A 21,284-nucleotide genomic window follows, 5' to 3' on the forward strand; every position below is an offset into this window, starting at 1 on the left:
TTTAATAGGATGAATGCGGTACCAGAAATGGGACAACGTAAAATGAAATATTCTGTTTACTATTCTTGTGGCAACTACTTAAATAAGCATCTGGTGTGTGTATGTGTGTGTTTTTCAGCAAATTTCAGATCACAGTCTCATGCCTCTTTCGTTTGACCAACAGCAACCATGTGAGGTGAGCAGGAAAGTTGATGTAGTCACCACCTTGTATGCGAAAATACCATGGTTCTGAGGGTCTGCGTGATGTAGCTGAGCACAGTAATACCAGGGCTATAGTTAGAGTATTAAAAGTGCCATGGGGAAAGCTATGTCAAGAACAGATATTTATCCTGAGGAATATTCTTGAAGAATCTACCTGGCATTTCACTCTCAGGTGTGGATCTGAAAGGCAGCCAGAGCAAAGAGTCTCATTTTAGAATGGCTCCTGGTTCCTTGCAGTGCTTATCAGATTGTACATGTCTGCAAACATGGATTATATAAGGGCATTGACTGAAAAAGTACTGCAGCAACATAAATTAAAAAGCTAAGGTTAATGTTTTATGTAAATCATCAAGACACTAAGTGTTTCCTCTAGCAGAGTTGAGATAAGGGGACAATGAACACAGAAAGTTAAGGAGAAATATTTTCCCATTGAAGGCATTATTTTTCCTTGGCCTTGGTCTCTCCACTCCAATATTTTACTTTGAAATAATTTTCCAATGTATAGAGAAGTTGAAAGATGAGCATTATGATTGTCACTACTCATTCATTGAACTATTTGTAAGTTTGTGCAGATAATTACAAGGTTTTACTTTGAAACATGTCAGCTTGTCTCTCCAAAAGAGAAGACACTTTGCTATGCAACTGCCATACCCTTTTCACACCCCTAAGAAAATTAACCATATTTCCTTGATATCATCCAATGTTTACTTCATATTCAAAATTCTCAAATTGTCAACACAATATTATTTGTAGTTTTCTTTTCCTTTTCTGAAACATAATCCAGTCAAACCTCACACACTGGATTTGGATATTATGCTTCTTTAGCCCTTTTTTTTAAAAATAAAGATTTTATTTATTTATTAGGGAGTGAAAGAGATAGCGCATGTGTGCACACAAGTGGGGGGACAGGCAAAGGGAGAGGGAGAGAGAGAATCTCAAGCACACTCCATGCTGAGCATAGAGCCCCATGCAGTGCTCAGACTCATGAGCCTGAGATCAAGACTGGAGCCAAACTCAGGAGTTCAACACTAAACCAACTGGGACCCCTGCAGGTGCCCCTTTTTATCTCTTTTATATTAGAACAGTTCCCCTACCTTTTCTTCCCCTTCACTTCAACTTTTTGAAGAGACAACATTAGTGTTCTTGTAGACTGTCCCACATTCTAGATTTTTCTGCTTATTCCCTGTGGGGAGGTTTAACTTGTGACTATCCCATTTCCATTACCTGGATGGTAGGCACACTGACGTATTAAAGCTTTTGGCAAAAATACTCCACACATGCTGCTGTGTATTTTAGAGCATATAATGCCAAGGGGTCCTGCTATTAATGATGCTAAATTTGATCACATGATCTAACAGGACCATGAGATATTCCTTTAATAAGGACATACTTTTCCTTTTGGATTGGCAAGTCACGTGTGGGATGACATTGGGACCCATGGGGATGCTTTGCTCCCCAGTAATACTCAGTGAAATACTTTTTGTAGCCTCACCCTTGCACAGTGGTGATTTTCTAATTCTATCGTTCCACTCGCATTTATAAGCTCACATTCTTCTTTTTTCCCATATTATTCTTTATAAAGAAACACTTTCTTCCATCCACTGTAAATAAACTTCATGTTATAAAAACAGAACAGAACAAATGCTTAATTCTTTCCTTTAATTGTTGATTTTCAGGAAGTGGTATACAGCATAATAACAAAATGTTGGAAGTTAAAAAACACCCTTTTAAAGTGTTCATAAATCCTGAGTTTTTTAGTAATCTGCAATTAGGTCAAGCCAGCAGTATCACTAGAAGCATAATCTGCTCTGTTGCAAATTTATAAGAGCTACGGAGAGGATGCTAGTAACTATTATCTACTTGCTTTAGAGTCTGTTTGGATATAGATGATCAAACAGTTTATCTTCTTGTCAGGAAGATATGAAGGCAAGGGGAGGTCCAAGATTATGGTTAAGAATCGTGAGGATAAGACTGTTTAGATGTTGTAGGGAAGTTTGGCCAAAAGTCACTGAGAGGAGTTTAACTGTATCAAATGGCCCGGAAGCTTACTATGCATCTGGTTATTGGGGAAGGGACTGGAGAAATATTACTCTGATGGGAGAAGAAGGAAAGTGACTTGAGAACCTTTTGACTCTGTCCACTAGACTCAGTCCTCACCATCTCCTCTGTACTATTTAAGTCATTTGGACTCATGAGAACAAAAGTCCCAGAAGTTCCATTCAAGTTCCTGAAGAAGGAAATAATTACAGACTTATTCTCCCTCCTTTCCATTTATTTATTTTGCCATAGAACATAAAAGGCATTTATTCCGATGCAGACCATAATCCAGTGATTCCCATGCCAAGACAAAGTCCCTGAGAGTTCTGAGATGCCGTAGAAGATGATCAGGGCTTTCCTTGTCCTTCTCTGCCCATCCCATTCCCTGCGACCTCCTCCCCCTCAAGAAGTGTACTAAAAGCACTGAGAACTCATAAAACCTATTGAACATTCTGTCTTCCTTTTTGAGGTTCCAGGCATTGATATTGTTCAAAACACCATAGGTGGTGGCTACTCATTCCAAGCTCTTTGCCAGTCATTGGAATGGAAAATAGTGTGAGAAGTGGAGAACCCAGGAGACTACAGTGGAGGGAAGAAGGGGGGAGGGAGGGACAGAGGAGGTGGGAGTCGGTTCTTTGACTAGAATCTCATCTGCTCCATTACAAAAAAAGGCAGCCAGAACAGTGGTTTCCAAATTAACTGTTAGAAAACAAACACAAACACAAACAAACAAACAAAGCATACTATGGAGAGAGTGCCCTAACGTTCTCTCCCTGTCTTGTTTATTTTGCTTTGTCTCCCTAAAGAAATATCATACTTGAAAATGTCAGTTGAAAATATCACACTATGTTGGCCCAAAGGGTCAGACCAAACCCAGGTCCCATGTATGGGGGGATGAGGCAAGGAAGGGGCAGTCTAGGACAAGCTGAAGGGGGACAGTCTGACCAAGAAGAGACCACCTCCAAGTCTCACTGTGGCAACCCCACTCTGGAGAGCAAGCAGAAAATGAATGCCAGCGCAAATGTTAATGTAACAGGATAAGTGGGGGGAAGCTGCCCTTGGCAAGAGAAGTAAGCCTGTTCATTTTTAGAATATAAGAGGGAGTGTGAGACGGAGACTATGTACGTGCTCACCAGGTGCATTTTGCAAGCCTTCCAGTTTCATTTTCATTAGTTCCTCTAATATTATTGCAAGAAGCTTCAAAGCCATATATAAAGAGGCTTGCCATCTTGTTGAATTCATTTTGACTTCTGTTTGCATTTCATGGTTTGCCTACTAAAAAATACATATATATATTTTTTTAGGTCAGTGGAAAATAAAAAGCATCTTAGAAATTAGTGAGTTTCAGTCTGCGGGGGTTAGAGCCATAAGCAAAGTTCTGGTGACAGGTTTTTAAAACCTCTTGGTCATGAACTTGCCCAACTTATGATCAAGAGCAACATATTGAATTTGTGGCATTTCTGTGATGTCATAGCTTTTATTTGCTATTGTTCTAAGAATTAAATAAGTTTCTTGGCAGAAGGCTTAGGAAGACATCGTAAGTTCTTTTCATTTCGTAGTAGTGAGATAATACTTTTCTGTCTTATAATTTTATTTTTTTGTCTTTTTCCTAAAGAATGTGATTTTCCTCCAGTATTTTCTAACACCTCTCCCTCACTCCATTTACTGGCTGGCCCCTGCCCCACTCTCAACTCCATCCCAAGTCAGGCAAATAATCATCCTGCTTTTGGTTTTCTCAGGGAAGACAGGACATGAAACAATGCAGAAAGAAAGTCCCATGACTTTTCAGTTTCAAAATAAAAATTTCAAACTCATGGCAAATGTAGAGTTTGAAAGTTCTTAAAGTTTGGGCTTGGGAGGAGGAGTATCTTAAGCATTTGCCCAAAGAGTCAGTATGTAGAATGACCAGATTTAAAAGATAAGCTTTTTTTCTGGCTCTTGACGTATATAAAGATTCCATGTACTACGAACAGAAAGGAAGAAATCAGAGGGTCTATCATAAAGTTGGAAGTTGAGCTGGGTCCCTGAGAAGTAGCTTGTTCCCTGCTTTTCCCTCTTCTCCAGCAGTTTCCACTTTGAGAGAAATGAGGATAGAGGTGTGGTTTTGCCCCATCTTGAGGTAAACATACATCCAGACTCTAGGATCCTCCCACACAATGGTTCAGGAGGCGTGAATATCTGTGGTAGGTCTGAGAGGACTCAGACAGTATTAGTCTCTTCAAAAGAGTGTGGCCTAGAGACAAATATTTTCTACACACTCATATGAACATACAATCCACTAAGATAGTTAAGACCAAGAACCCAGTACTGAACTCTGTAGACCCATGACTAGATTTAGACAAAGCCTGATTATATCAGCAACCTTTGAAGATTGATGATATGTAGAAATGTTATGGATCTCATTAAGAATTTCATCTATGAGATTTAAAAATCAGATGAATCACAAAGAAAAAAACCTAAAATACTCTCAAATTTCAAAAGCTCTAAAAGTGCTTTATTTGGATAAACATGCATTTGCACAAATTGGTATGAGGAGCTAATAAAAAGGTAAACATGATAAGAAATTTTTATCCAGACTTTCATTACTTTTATCTACCCTGTTTTCATTTTTAAGACAAGTGGCTTTTGTGGCCAGCAATTGTACAACTGATATTTACATGTACTTGGAGTACCTAGTTCAGTACTTTTTTCAAGGTAGACTTCATTGCTTCTAAACCAAGAAACAAAGACTCATGTCTGGGGTTCACAGAAGCAGGCCAACAAGAGAGCAATGAAAACATTTCTTCTGGAAGAAGAAAATTTTGTGGGAGGACAGTTTAGGAGAAGACATAGTCAACCTTCTAGTGAAGGCATCCAGGCATTGATTTTCATGCTGCATTTTCATTCAAAATTCAACAAGTTATCTATCTATCTATCTATCTATCCATCTACTGTCTCTCTATCACTTATTTAATAGAGCATTAAATCAGATTACATTCCCTTGTCAATCTGTAAAACTTGGAGCTGGCTTTCTCCACTGTTAGTTGGTGAACACACAGGAAAACTTGTTTCCCATTAACCCAACAAATTTGGAATATAAAACCACCACCAAAGGAGGGGGGAAACATTCAAAGCACTCCAAGAAAAAGTAGAGTTTTTTGTTTTTTAAAATCATCCCCTCTATCAGATTATCTGGATGACCACTTCATTTTAATAGAGAACAGGATGTCAACTTATAATCATGTTTATATTACTTCAACCCCGAGTGTACAGGGTGATATAATGTGAGCGACAAAATGTTATTTTTCCAACTGCGCTGTGAACCAGGAATATGGGAATGAGATTAGATGATAGCAGGATGGTTTTAGGATAAACTCTAGGACAATCTGTAAAAACCTGGAATGCATTTTCAAACAAGGTCATGGGAATTACCAAGAAGGTAAATCTTTGAGGTGGTAATGCAGATACTAAAATTTAAACAATACTGAGAAAATGTTAGATATACAACCTTTGGGGTGATTGGAAAGCCATTATTCCTGGAATAAGAGAATTGAACAAATAATACCTCAAGGCTCAAAGACTTTGGAATTTCCCAGAACTAAGATCTAGTCTCTGATGTGCTAGACCAGCCTTAGTGGACAGAAGCCAATGACCGGCTGAACCTGCAAAATCTTTTCTGTCTTCAACATCTGTGATTTATAGAACAATGCCAAATATTCTCAAAATGTTTGCAATATTTGGCTATTTTTCCATCAGTGAAACTTAAGTGTCGATCTTTTCACTAAATGAATGTCAAATAAGTTTAAGATAATTGAGAAGTTCATGTTTTTACTCACTACCATCATAAAACTATGAATCTGAGTTCTAAAACTTCCTTATTCTTTGATTATAGAAAAATAGGATAGAGTGAAAATTTGGAAAGGTAATATTCATTTCCCTGAGAGAGTGAAATGCTTGTCCAAAGAACATTTCCTTTGTTTTTTTTCTTTTCTTTTTTTTCTTTTTTTCTTTGTTTGTTTGTTTTTTGTTTCTGCAAATATTGCTAAAAATGAGGAGGTTCTAAGGGGTTGGAATTTATCACCAGACACAAATGTCAAATCTTGGTATTTCTAACTTCTGTATAAGAATCACCTGAAAATCTTTTTAAAAAATTTAGGTTCCTGGGCATCAGTAAAGACCTTCAATCAGAATCTCTAGAAGGCTCAAGGCTCCAGCATCTGCATTTTTAAACAGATTGCCAGACGGGTCTTCATATACTAAATTTATGAATGAAATGTCTAATTAAAAATCAGGTTGGAAAATTTTTAATCAGTTTCAGATTACATTTTAAATAAAACAGAGAGGTGATAAAATTTAGTGTTTAATGTTTCAAAGCACCTCAAAAATACTGGGTTGATTATATATCGTGGCTATTATAAATAAAACTGGAAAGAACATAGAAGTGCATATATCTTTTCAAATTAGTGTTTTTGTTTTCTTTGGATAAATACCCAGTAGTGGAACTGCTGGATCAAATGATGTTTCTATTTTTAAATTTTTGAGGAAATGCCATACAGTTTTCCACAGTGGTTGCACCAATTTACACACCCACCAACCATGCACAAGGATTCCTTTTCTTCACATCTTCACCAAAAATTGCTATTTCTTGTCTTTTTTATACTAGTCATTCTGACTGGTGTGAGGTGTTAGCTCATTGTGGATTTAATGTGCATATTCCTGATGATTAGTGATGTTAACTAGCTTTTCATTTTTCTGTTGGTTTGAAAGTCTTCTTTGGAAAAATGTTTGTTCAGGTATATATATATATATATATATATATATATATAGTCTTCTGTATCTATTTATATATATATATATATATAATGAAATATTATCAATCATAAAAAAGAATGACTTCTTGCCATTTGCAACAACATGGATGGACCTAGAGGCATTATGCTAAGTGAAATAAGTCAGGCAGAAACACCATATGACTTCATTTATATGTGGAAGCTAATAAAGAAAGCAAACAAATAAACAACAACAACAAATAAGCAAAACAAAAAAGAAACAAACTCAAACACAGAAAACAAACTGATGGTAGCCAGAGGGGTGGGGATGGAGGGATAGGCCAAACAGGTGAAGGGAATTAAGAGGTACAAGCTTCCAGTTATAAAATAAGTAAGTCATGAGGAGGAAAAGCAGAGCATAGGGAGTAGAGTCAATGATAATGTAATAATATTATATGGTGACATATGGTAGCTACACTTGGCATGGTGAGCATTGTGTAATGTATAGAATTGTTGAATCACTACATTGTGCAACTGAAAGTAATATAACAATGCATGTCAACTCTAGTTCAATAATAAAAATTAAGAATAATATTAAGAAATGGTATCATAGGTATTTGTATAAATGCAAAGTTGTTTCCAAACTATGTCTATTGTGTAAGAGTTTTATATTTGATGCCCCAATCTTTATAATTACTATGCCCACATTTAATCTGACAGATTTCTCTTCTTTTTTTTTCACTCTGTTTTTCTTACTGACTCACCTTAATGAAGCCAAAGTATTTGATTTAAATTTTAAAAATGTACAATCCTTACTTGTACTTATATTTTACTGGTTTATGTAATATTTAAAGTACATAAATACCTTAAAAACACACTGGCTTAGGGGTACCTGGCTTTCCAACAATAGAGGAGAGGTTGTTAGAAGATAAACCAAGGCACAGTAAAGATTTTACGAGTTAACTTGGGTAAATATCAATTCCGATCAGGTAGCACCAAACCAGAAGTCATTAGGAACATTCCTTGACAGGAACCAAGGCAAAGACTTAGATAGGAAAGGTGTGGAAACAAAGAAAGGATATTATTTTTTTTTAAAGGATATTATTGGTTGGCCTTAGCTTAAAATCTAGTTGGCTGTTTGTGACTGTTTGCCTTAGTGTTTTGATTTCGTAACCTTGAGGCATTCACAGGCTTAGATTTTGGTCTGCTAAGGTACGCCATCATTGTCATCTCAGTCTAATGGAGCCACCTCAATCTAATGGCCTCCTTTTTTAATTAATTTAACAGAGTACATAAACGATGATTCACCTATGCAATTAGAAACCAGGCAGTCATAAAGTAATGTGGTGAAAGTGTTGTTCTTGACATGGAAAGACAAAAGCAAGTTTCAAAGTCATAGGACAATATGCATCAATCTTTTTAAAAAGGACACATACAATTGTGTAAAATATATATTTAAGTGAAAATATGGAGGTAGAACCAATGTATAAATACTATCTAGGAGGACATATATAAAAATGTTAACAGCAATTATATGTGGATGATAGGAAAATGGGTGCTTTTTTTTTCCTTTTGGTTTAAATGTTATTTCCCATTTTTACTGTATTAATCACAAAGTGTTCAAAAAGTTATATAAGCTAAAAATAAAGAAGAGTCTCTAAAAATAAGTGGTTTTATATTAAAAATGGAGTTCTTTTGTGTTCTGGTGACAGAAAATTTATATTCCAGACTTGCAATCTAGCAACCATACGGAAAAATACGCTTTGGATGCCCATGGGAAAGCCTAGAGAAAGGCCCAGGAGTTGGGTGATATCCCTAGTTACAACTGAATTTCACAGACTTGCTGGGCCCTGGTATCACATTGAGGCATTCACTTTCCTAGACATCATATCTTATAAGAGATGGAAACAATCGTTCTAAATTTAACTGATTGGAAAACAGGAAGAAACTTAGACAAGTCCATTGTATAAAGAACTGTAATCTATGAAAGGCACAAAAGCCCATTTCTTACAGAATGCCCACAATGGTATTTTTTTTCAGGGCACAAAAAGTATCCTTGTCACTGACCCTTTACAATACTCTGGAAAAAGTTTTTAATTTTCTCAACCTTAAAAGAATACAATCAGCGCTTTTTATCTCGGTATTTAAAGAGGGAAAAGAAACTAATTAAGAAACATGAAAGAGATCTTCAATGATTAAAAAAAAATAAAGAAGCATGGAAGAGAAAAGACATTCATGTTTGTTGTATATGAAGAGACTGTGGTTCCTTGGTTATGGTCATGATGTGGTTGGTCTTTGCCTTCATGAAAAAAACGTGGTCATCCATAAAGTAAAGAAATCCTCACCTGAGAGAAGAACAATGAGTAAAGCATCTCAACCGAGTTTGACTCTAATCCCAGTTCTATTTATAAAACCTTCCTTGGAAATGCTCGTCCCCTTTGGTTTTCCAGACAGGGCCCCATCCTGGCCATCCGTTCTTTGCTGTTTTACTTTCTTTTTTGCCTCATCCTGGGTGGCATTTCCCAAGACCGTCTCCTCAGAACCTCTTTATTCCTTTACTACTCTTTTACCTTCCTAACTGCTCAAGTAATTGTCAAGTTAATGTTCTTAGTCCTGGGACAGTCAGGGGAGGCTTCATGGAGGAGGCAAAAGTTTTAGAGCTAGGATAGATTTCAGTTGGGAAGATGTATACAGGAGAAAGGGTATGAACTAAAGTACAGAAGGAAAGAAGTCACAGATGTGTGAGGGAGACTGCTATGTTGATAAGAAACTCTTTGAGCCATTAAGACAAATCTTGATCTTTCTCTGCTGATTACTCAGACAAGAGCTTATTTCATCCTCTCCTTGTTCTTTATTAGCTATTACAGTTTATTCTGATGCTCAGTGTTCTGAGTGGGTTGCTCATATAACTTGTTTTATTTATAAAATGGTCTTTTACCCACAATTGAAAAAACCTAAAGGTAGCAATGCGCCAGTGATGTGTCCTAGATGGCTTCACACTCTACTTATCTTATTTTAGTCCATACTTGAACCAGCAAGATGCGAACATATCTATTCTACTGTGTCGTTGTAGAATATAATAGTCAAAGACTGAGTCAACTTTATTTGTTTGGAATGGTATTCTGTACGACACACTGCAAAGTAGATACTTCATAGCTGCTTTTTGACAGTTTTTATAATGCATGATACAATCTTCATAAAGAACATTCAATTCCATGGTGAACATTTTTTATTTGACCTAGGAATCTCACACTCGGGACACACGACACACAGCAAGAGCGAGAAAGAGAGAGAGAGAGAGAGAGAGAGAGAGAGAGAAGTTTCCTGAATGAAGATGTTCACTAAAGAAGTTTTAAATATCCAATAAAAACAGTTTTTAAAAACTAATACATAATGAGTTCTTCTTAAGTGCCAGACACTGTATTAAATGCTATATACACATTAGCTCATTTAGTCTTTCACAATAACCCCATGATGTAAGTGGTATTACTACCATTTTACAGATGACGTAACTGGGCATGTAAAGTTAATGTCACATGCTCAAGGTCATACAGCTGGGAAATGTTCAACAATAGCTAAGTGAATTTTGCTACATCAGCTCAATGGAAATACTTTCAAGATCATTATAAAGACTAAAGAAAGATTTAAAAATTCTTGCAAGTTTAGTGGAAAATACAGTATTATATGTACACACACACACACACACACACACACAATTAGCAATGTTTTAAAATTGTAGACCTAAACAATGTTAGTCTAGGAAGGAGAAAAAAAGTGTTTGGTATATGGATAATGTATTTGGTGTTTTTAGTTCTTTTAGTCCAGATTATCTTTCATGTAATTTTATGTGCTTTTAAGAAAAGTAATTATCATGCTTAGCGAAATAAGTCAAGCAGAGAAAGACAACTATCATATGATCTCCCTGATATGAGGAAGTGGTGATGCAACATGGGGGCTTAAGTGGGTAGGAGAAGAATCAATGAAACAAGATGGGATTGGGAGGGAGACAAACCATAAGTGACTCTTAATCTCACAAAACAAACTGAGGGTTGCTGGGGGGGGGGGATGGGAGAAGGGGGGTGGGGTTATGGACATTGGGGAGGGTATGTGCTTTGGTGAGTGCTGTGAAGTGTGTAAACCTGGCGATTCACAGACCTGTACCCCTGGGGATAAAAATATATGTTTATAAAAAATCAAAAAAAAAAAAAGAAAGAAAAAAAAAAGAAAAGTAATTATATAAAATAGGATAAATATAAATGGCCATTAACATATTCTTGTGCTTCTGTAAGAGTTCTTGAGAATGATATGGTAGCATTCTAGATCTTTCTCTTCTTAATCACTATTTATCCACTACCAATCTTCTAGGTACCCATGCTGTCTTGGAAATTGGAAAAAGCAACCAAGAGGGCAAAGGTTAGATCCTAAATTTATATTTAATTTTTCTAATGTCTCTCAAAGCTGCTTTGTTTACATAGGCTAAGAGAGTAGGGACATTGAGATATATTACCCAAGAGGCCAGGATGAGGTTGATGCCCATAGGTCTCTATCTGAAATGGACAGAAATGCTGCTTTAATCAGCATTTTCATTTTGCTCTGTAGATATATTGTTTGTTGTAATCAAGCAGAGAGAAACAACTTAGCTGTTAGAGCTCTGTTGTATGCTTGTTGGCAAGTGCTATGTAATATATTTGACATTCTTTGGGGTAGAGATAATTATGGCTTTAGTTCCCCGGTCCACCCCCTACACACACACACACACACACACACACACACAGCTTGAAGGGAAATATACCAACAAACAACAGTATGGAAATCAATTTTATGTGGTCTCTGAAGTAAAGTCTTCACTTATTTGTATCAGGTTGAGGCAAAATCCGAAATAGCAGAAAAGCAACACCGAGAAACTAAAAAAACTCTTGAAAAGATAACAGCCAGTATATTAACCTTTAAAATAATTTAGAGGAACTGCTGTGCAAATGCAAACCCTACACCCACAGCAGCAAATCTCTGGTTCTGCAGGAGAGGCAGGCACATCTGTTTCTGCACACATCTGGGCCTCGACTACCTGGCCCTCCATCCTAAGACTGACAGTCACAAAACCCATGGGAATAACCTACCCATCTAATAGGGTGCTTTCGTACTTGCATGTAATATGAAATCATAAATCCTACATCATTTCAGATGAGCAATGAAAACGGAAAACTTTAAAAGTTTGTACTTTCCACAGGAAGTCTCAGTCCCCCCTGAACAGATGATTTTGATTTTGGAGTACACAGTGGGCCTTTAAGTTCTTCAGGTTTGGGGAGATGTTAAATTCCAAGACTCCTTCACTATCCTAAAGAAACAGCAATAAAACGTGTTTCAGGATTCAATTCTTTCAGCTTCAGAAGCTGAGACGGATGAACTAGTTTGGGGGAAATGAGACATGACCAAACCCCTCACCTAAACAAAAATGACTCCAAACTGAACTTTTCCCAAAGTTCACTGTACTCAGTAATAGAAATTTTCTTAAAAGGAAATCCTGATTCTATGTTACGTATTATCCTCTTCCAATTGTGTCTTGAAGTAGGAGGCCTGAATCGAAGTCGAAGGAACAGGTAGATCCCTTTTCTCCTTCCAGGGCCAGTGCACAGCCCTGAAGACCAGCAAGGTGTCAGAGCGGATGTTTTCCTTCTGAGCCATTGCTGAAGCCATGACCTCCAGAAACTTTAATCAGCATTAATGTGGTTAAAAGCAAATCTTTTAAAGAAGTTTATGAGCCCTTGTCTCAATGGATCAAAGATATGCTCTGAATCAAACTATCCTAACATCAATTCATCCTAAAATTTCTTTTAATCAATAAAATAAGGGGCACCTGGATGGCTCAGTCAGTTGAGCATCTACCTTCTGCTCAGGTCATGAACCCAGGGTTCTGGGATCGAGCCCCACATGAGGCTCTCTGCTCTGTGCGGAGTCTGTTTCTCCCTCTTCCTCTTCACCCCTGACCCTACTCATGCTCCCTCTCTCTCTCTCAAATAAATAAATAAAATCTTTAAAACAATAAAATAAAATACTTTACCAAGCCTTTGAAATTGACCATCTACAAATTTTAATTGACAATGTATGATCATACAGGAATTGCCGCTGTCACAAGAAAGAAATTAAACATTACATAGATTATGTCCCACAAGCTTTTCAAAGAGCGAGTGATCATTTTTATCATCTGTGCAGTCTGGCCAGTGAAATAAAAGACAACTGGTGTGTGTGGTATTATCTTGTGGCTGTGGAAGAGGGAATAGGTTACTGGCTCTTACCAGGAGAGAAGCTATATATTCAATCCTTTCATTGAAACAAGACCACAGGACTGCCAGCTCTTTAGGAGTGAATGTCCCACAGCAGAAAGAACACTCAGAGGCAGCTAGAATGGCTACATCTATGGGAATCTGAACAAACTCATTAATTTTTTTTTTAAGATTTTATTTATTTATTTGACAGAGATCACAAGTAGGAAGAGAGGCAGGCAGAGAGAGAGGAGGAAACAGGCTCCCTGCTAAGGAGAGAGCCTGATGTGGGGCTCGATCCCAGGACCCTGGAATCATGACCTGAGCCGAAGGCAGAGGCTTTAACTCACTGAGCCACCCAGGTGCCCCAAACTCATTAATTTTTGACACCTGCTCTACCATTGACAGAATCAGGCAACCATTCCTGAACAGTAGTGTGCGTTTTGAAGAGGATACTCGAGCTTAATTTTAAAAGGCCTTCCTTCCCTTTGTTGTTTTGAAAGATTTTTCTTGTATGTTCTTTGGCAACAAAGAATTCAAGTATGCTTAGAAATATCAGAGATGAGAAGAAAAATGGGACCAGGGAGTGGAAGGAGACACTCTTCAGGAAAAGGTGGGTTCGCTGACAACAAGAATCTGTCTGTGGGTGACAGTCTGAAGGAGGAGAGGAGGATTGAGGGCCTGTAATGGGGACACAGCAAGGGATAGCTAGAGAGGCCAGGCTTAGGGAGGCGGCAGAATGGGTGGGGATGTATTACAACTCTTAGTAGTCTGAGCGGTGACTATCTCATTACGGTGGGAGGAGGGTGTGGGAGAAGATGAGTGACTCATTTTAAGTAAAAGGAGATAGCGTTTGATGTAGGGAGGACCAAGGAGACTAAAGATGTAGTACTAAGTATCGAATTAAAAAAAAAAAAAAAAACCATTATACAGAAATCCCCAGTAAAGCTATCCTTCCTTTCCATTTAGAAAACAGAATGAACAGAATAAACTCACATTGACTGCTTTGGAAAGAGGAAATCACAGAGAGGGCAAAAGCAGGACTGAAATATATATACAAAAAGGCACCTTTTCAGGGTCTGGCACCAATCAGACACCTTCAGCAAGTCTTATGTTAGATGATCTGATTATGAATTTGACCAAAAGAAAGTAATTTTTAATAAAGCTGCATAGTAATTACAATGCGGTTCAATAAATTATTCTCTGCACTTTTCTAAAAGTTTGAACTATTTCAGATGTTCTTAAATAAAAAGAAGAAAGAAATTGTAAGTATAAAAGACACACATGGTCTTGCAAATTCAGATAATCCCACTGGGGAAGTGTTTAAGTAATTGATTTTGAGTAACTTTGGCCTGAAAGTGAAGTCTTACTGCTTTCCCAAGTAATCTGGGGACTGAATGGGAATGCAGATGGTGTGATGGAAAATTTTAAAGACTTGACCCAAAATGCTCTATTCTTTTATTTCACCTTGTTGACTTGAACAAAATAAATCTCCATGTCCATAGTTTCAAGAAGCATCTGTTTCTTGTGGATATACAAGGTCTAAAAATGAATAGCATATGTGTAAGTTGCACCAAGAAATATGGCCACAATGAACTCAGGTAAACCTCAGACATATCTACCTCAAAGGGCTTGTGCCTACAGGTTTGTGTGAAATGGGTTTGGGAAAGACCACACCAGGTACCTGGTTCACACCAGGTATCATTAGTGCCATCATTTCTACTCAATTTGATTTCTGTTCTATTGTATTCTCTAGCTTTTACAAGAAACTTAGGGAAGAGGAACTCAAAGCCTGCACTCAGTCAAGGTTCCTTACCCACATGCCTCCCTTCAGCTTCAACCAAGAGTTTCAATGGTTTCAAGTAGTTGTTTTGCTACTTTGCTGACAATATATAGTAACTTGTTTACAGTAACTCATACCTTCTTTTCCCTAACAAGTGACTTTTTGGTTCACCCATTTCTGCACCTCATAAGAGATGACTCATATTCTCCACTAGCCACATCATCAAAAAGTCTTAATCAAAACCATGTTATTGCAATGTGAGTTTTCTGGGTTAGTTAACTTTCTCAGATTTATATATTCCCATTGGATGTAATTCTTACATAAGTCACCTACTGTTTGCTTATGTAGGGTTAACTATTCCTTTGCCCTAATGTCTATATTCAACTTCCTTTAACCACAATTATATTTTACCTTTCCAGAAAACATATTTCCTTTCACTATCCAAATGATGAAAATATCTCTGTATTATTTTTTTCAGAGGAAATTCTTATCTCCCCAAAGTGTTGGATGACCCATTTGAAGAAAGGATTGGAAATGTATTCTAGTAGAATCTTCATTGACATCAGATAAGTTCAGGCTTACAATTCAACTGAAAGACAGTTTGCATATTTTAGGTCTCAAGTCATTATTTAAATCTTTAACAATAGTCATCCTTCATAATGTAGAACCAAACGAATAACATTATTTATTTCATCAGTCCTAGTGTTATTTAACAATTTCAAAGCAGGTTTTTAGGAATTCTTTTTTCTTCTTATGTATTGATGCTTGTGCTATCCTTAATGAGCAATCCTTGCTTGAGAGAGTTTTGAGTGAGAGGTGGACGCACGTAGCATGCCTTTTCTCCTTCTTCTCTCCACTTCTCACTTCTAAAAGAAGATTTGCCGAGATTTCAGTTCCCAAAAGAACTGAATTTTCCAAAGGCACAAGCGTTTGATCACTTTATTTGTGCCACTTTCTGGAAAGAAGAAAGTGTCTAATAAACATATTAATCTAATGCTTCGATCACGAATTATCATAATTTCACAACTTAAAACAATACAAATTTAGTGTTTCATAGTTTTATGGGTCAGAAGTCTGAGTGGTCTTGACTGGATTCCCTGCTCAAAATCTCACAAGCCCAGAGTCAAAATGTCACCTGGCTGGGCTCTGATGAGGAAGTTCTGGGAAGAATCCCACTTGCAAGATCATTCATGTAACTGGCAGATTTAAGTGCTTTGTGGTTGTTGGACTGAGGTCCCTAACTCCTTGTGGACTGTCAGGCAGCAATCTTTCTAGAGAGCAACCATATTCCTTGGTTTATGGGAGATCTTCCATTTTCAAACTCAGCAGCTGTGGATGAAGACCTCCTCACGTTGTGAACCTCTGTGACCGCCTCTCTGCCTCATCTTCCCTGCATCCCTCTGACTCTAGCAGCTTTGAAGAGCTCATGTGATTGTTTAGGCCTGCCTGGAGAATCCAGTGTAATCTCCCTATTTTAAGGTCCACAGTCCTAATGACACTGGCAAGTTTCCTTTAGACATTAAACACAACACAGGGAGGGCGTATTTCGAAAGGGGGTGTTATTGTGCTCAACACATTGAGAGATGTTATGTGTTTTGTTTTGTTTTGCTTTCACTGCTTTTGTTTTGTTATTGTTTTCTTTCTGTGAACAGAATGGGCATCAGGAGATGAGAACTTGAGAAAAACAGAGTATTTTCTTCTGCTAGTTTAGCTGCCAAGAAAACAAACAAACAAATAAAAGAAACAAAAAAAACCCCAAACTCTAAAACAACCAAAAACATCAGGTAAATTTGTAAATTAGTAAATTTGAGGAGCCCTGTCTCCTTATGACATTTTAAGAGACAGAAGTTCACTTAGCATGTGCATTCCTGAAATCCAGATCATTTTGGTAGTGCTTTCTCTTAATGATACATCTTTGTATAATACTGCGTTAAGACCTATCAGCGTTATTTTCCAACTTTTTAGGAGAGATTTGAAGCAATAGAAGTATGTGAGACTATAGTAAAAAACTCATTCTTTTTGGTTGAGGGGGTATTTTTGATTGAAGAAAAGTCATTTTTACGTGCCATATGTGGTACTGTATAGGTGTGCACACTGTATATGTGTGCTGTAAGCTAATGTCTGGGAAAGTTCAGACTGGCTTTGAAGATGGTAGAAAGGAAGTTTGTGCATATTGAGCATTCCTACCTCAGCTCTTGTCAAGCGTCCAAGGATCTGAGTGTGGCTTAGGGGAAAGAGGAAACTGAGTAAATCCTTGCCTACTGTCCCTCATGGGGATGTGTCCATGGTGGAGAGATTGGTCAGAAGCCCCGAGGGGCAGGAATTTGCTAGGTTAGGGAAGGAGTCTGGAACTAGGAGCTCCCTGGCATTTAACTTCCCCTCACCCTCCTCCCTGTTGGGTATACCCACGCAGCATGGGCTCAGGTTCAGCCTCCAGATCCTGTGAACAGAATGGGCATCAGGAGATGAGAACTTGAGAAAAACAGAGTATTTTCTTCTGCTAGTTTAGCTGCCAAGAAAACAAACAAACAAATAAAAGAAACAAAAAAACCCCCAGATTGTTCATACTATGGAACTCCCCTTTATCTGCAGCACCTCCAACTCTTCTATTTATGTTCGTGGGCTTCCCATGGCATGGCTTACTATAAGTACTATTAGGAAATGGAACTAGCAATTATGTGGAACCTACTAGATGCCATGTACTGTTAACATACATTACAGAACTACATTCAGTCTTTAAAACCATCTCATAAGGCTACGAGAAAGGTATTTTTAATTTCCTCACAATGAAATTGAGATTCAGAGGATCAGCAATCTGTTCAAGTCACATAAATGTCAAATAGAATTAGTATGATTTGAACCCAGAAATATAAATGGTATGAGATTGCCTGGCATCTTAGACATCCGTGATACTAGGATAAACTGTAAGCTTTAGGTAAAAGAAGCCATTAAAAACATTCCTTATCTCACGCATTACAGTCATTCTTGTCAAATGGGCAGCTTACAGCAGATCTCTTCTACTTAACTGGTTCCTCAGACTTTGGTTTTTGAGGCATTTCTGAGATTTTGAACTTATATTTTCCTCATGAATTTTAAAACATTGACTATTTGCAATAATGGGGACTTCCACTACTGTAGTTGAGTTTTTTTTCTGGGCAACTTTGGAACACAAGGGGTTAATCTGCTCCTCAATTTGCCTATAGGCTGCCTTTCTGCACAGCAGGGAGTCTGCACCCCCTTCCCCACAGGAGACAGGCTCAGCAGCATTGAGATTAACTGGGAGCTAGATGCAGGCAAGTAGCCACACCAGACTGATAAGCATCCTGGTTCTGACGGAACACTTAGAAATCATTTTAACTTTTCCAGACCTAATGCAGTTAAAGATGTGGGGGTGGGAGGTCTTCTCGTGGGTTATACAAATAGCTTCACTCCAGGAACTCCTCTTCATCTAAGATTAGAAACAGTCGCACTAACTGGGGAGAGGGGTCCCGGTCATATCAAACTGACTATCACATGATCTGCATTTACTCTTAAACACGGGGTTTTTTATTTGTTTGTTTTGATGACTGCATGGCTTGGCTTATGGTTGTCAGTCTGTTAGAAAATACTGTCTCTAACAGAAAGGCTCTGTAGGTACGGTCTGCCCTGCGGACTGCACAGTCTTTGGCTACTTAGTTAGGAACCATCTAGCATCGGTCTATCTGTTTACATGGGGCCATGATAAGAAGTGAGGCTGACAGACTCCAGTCCATTTCTGCAGATGAGGATGCTGAGCACATTTTAGAGACCTTTATGACAGTCTGTGGTATTCCCAAGCCTCGAGAGTGCCCAGCAGTACAGGTATTTCTAAGAGAATGCGTAAAGCAGGGAGGAAGGTAGAAATGATGTTTAGCTGCTACATACTAGGACAGCCACAGGCTTGTTAAAACACCAAAATGCTCTTGTAACAGCTGGAACATAGTTTCCAGGATGGATCCTCCAACTACCTTCCCTGGGCACCCTGGTTCCTCTGCGGCTCAGCCATTAGCCAGCTCTGGTGTTAACTATTTTAAATATTGTCACTGGAGAAGGGGAAAGCCTTTTAAGGTTTTCCCTGGTTGTGGGCAGGAATTTGGGAAGCAGAGCCTCAACCTATTTCATCCAAAGGAAAAAGCCTGGGTCTGGGCCCTGCAGAAAACCACCACAGGGTGCCTTTCCAATCGTCCACTGAGCCACTCCCATGATAATTCCTGAATGTGTATTCACTGTGTTAGAAAGAATTTAAGGGGAACCGGGCATCTCCATGAAGTGTTTTAAACCTCTGCGACTTCTCATCACCCAGAGGTGGTTGCAGAATTCTGAGTCCTTTTATTTTATCAGCAGTTGGGAAGGCCCTAGTAGGTGGATAAAGCAGGTTTCAAGGAAAATTCCATTATGAAATTCAACCAGGTGGCCCAATATTAGGCCAACAATTCACACGTGGGCTTCTGAAGTCACATGCCTGGTTCAAATGTCCAGGTGACTGCATAGGGTTGTTCTCTTGAGTTTAACAAGAATATGCTTCAGAATCAGGCATACTTCAGAAGAAATTTTGTTCTCTCCATCACTAGCTCTGTGATCTCTGTCAAATTATGTAATTTGTCTGAGTCTCAGCCTTAGAATATGGACAATGAGAATAATATATCACTCTTAGGGTTGTTCTGAAAATGCTGGTTTTTCCTTCTGTTCATAAGTTAAGAATCCCCTGAAAATTGGGCCGTGCAGCACTCTGGTACTTTATCATTGTACAGGACAAGTGACAGTACCCAAAGGTAAGGTAACTGGTCTGTCTAACTCTCCTGCATCTTAGAGCCTTGCTCATTTTAGACCAGTCCTACCTGGATCATGTCACTCTCTCACCCCTACTTTCTTCTTGGCACATATATGTTTAGACTTACAGTGAGCTGGTGGCTATACTTGATTACATGTCTATTTAGGGCTTCTTTAATCTTTCATGTGTTTGAGCTTTCTTGCCTTTTATGTCAGAAACTACTTAAGGCTAGGAGCACGAGGCTTCTAGAGAAGACCAAGAGCCCTTGGCCATCAGTGTTGGTGACTAATAGAACGACCCATGTGCTATGGTATGATCATTTGTGTCCTCCTCCGAATTCATATGTTTAAATCCTAACCTCTCACAGGATGGTATGAGGGGTGAAAGCGTGGGAGAGTCCTAGGTGCTTTGAGGCCTCTGCCTTTATAAAGAGTTTCTAGAGAGCTCCCTTGCCTCTTCCGCCACATGAGAACAAAGCAAGAGGTCAGGAGTCTGTAACCCAGAAGGTGGTCTTCACCAGACTCAACCGTGCTGGTTCCCTGATCTCCAGAACTGTGTGAAATAAATTTCTGCTGTTTATAAATTATCCAATCTATGGTATTTCTATTAGAGCAGTCCAAATGGATTAAAGGTTCTGTCCAGCCTAGATGTAGCTCACCATTCTCTTCCCAGAGATCACTGGATTGAGAACTACAATTGATCAGAGCCCACGGCACTTATGGATCCCTCCCAGGGCTAGATCTCTGCTGCCTCATTTACTCCCACGCCACACTTGGAAATGGAGGGTGCCATTATCTTCACTTTGCTGTTGAAGAAATGCCACTCATCCAAGGTCAGATGGCAGAGACTTGGACCTAGTTTAGCTTGTCTCTAGACACCAGACTTATTTAAGTTTTTATCTTGCCATCTCTATAACCCCCGACATGCCCTTCTTCTAAAGCTGTTCAAATGGCAGCTTGTTACTGGGGTGAAACTCTGATGGGTGAAATGATATCAATTATGAGGGCAGCTCATGGTTTGAGAGGCTAATCCTGGTCATCCAGAGTATTGCAAAAGAGACGTTTGAGAAGGTCATGACTAATGCACAAGGAGTATCAGTCTAATGACACTCAGCAGGAATGGTTGGGAAATGAAAGTGACATCCAGGAAACCTTCAAATCACACTATATGTTACCATATGATGGCCTTACAGGTGGAATCTGATTGAGACCTGAGAGTAACAGATTTTTGTGAACTGATCTTTAAACTCCCTGCTGAGTGTCCTGTGTGTACAATGCACAAGTTGAATACAGACACACAGGGTTCAGAGAAGTGAGAGAAGCAGACAAAGAAAAGCCATGCTTTTTTCTTTGTAAGTGTCTATGAAATCCCTGGATCTGAAGCAACATAGTCTGAGGGAGGAGGCAACCTGGCACCGAATCCCAACCAGGTCATTCTTTAGATGTCGGACCTTGACAGAATCACTT

At 38.5% G+C, this 21,284-nt stretch overlaps 1 long non-coding RNA gene across 1 annotated transcript in view; it reads right to left on the reverse strand.

Moving 5' to 3' along the window:
• Positions 1-15,905: 15,905 nt before the first annotated feature.
• LOC116576107 overlaps positions 15,906-21,284 on the reverse strand; it is a 42,505-nt gene continuing 37,126 nt past the window's right edge. The window contains exon 4 of the long non-coding RNA XR_004280048.1: positions 15,906-15,980. This is a non-coding gene — a long non-coding RNA (uncharacterized LOC116576107). The remainder of the gene's footprint in view (positions 15,981-21,284) is intronic.

This window comes from Mustela erminea, chromosome 17, assembly GCF_009829155.1.
Source record: "Mustela erminea isolate mMusErm1 chromosome 17, mMusErm1.Pri, whole genome shotgun sequence".
Classification (NCBI taxonomy): Eukaryota; Metazoa; Chordata; class Mammalia; order Carnivora; family Mustelidae; genus Mustela; species Mustela erminea.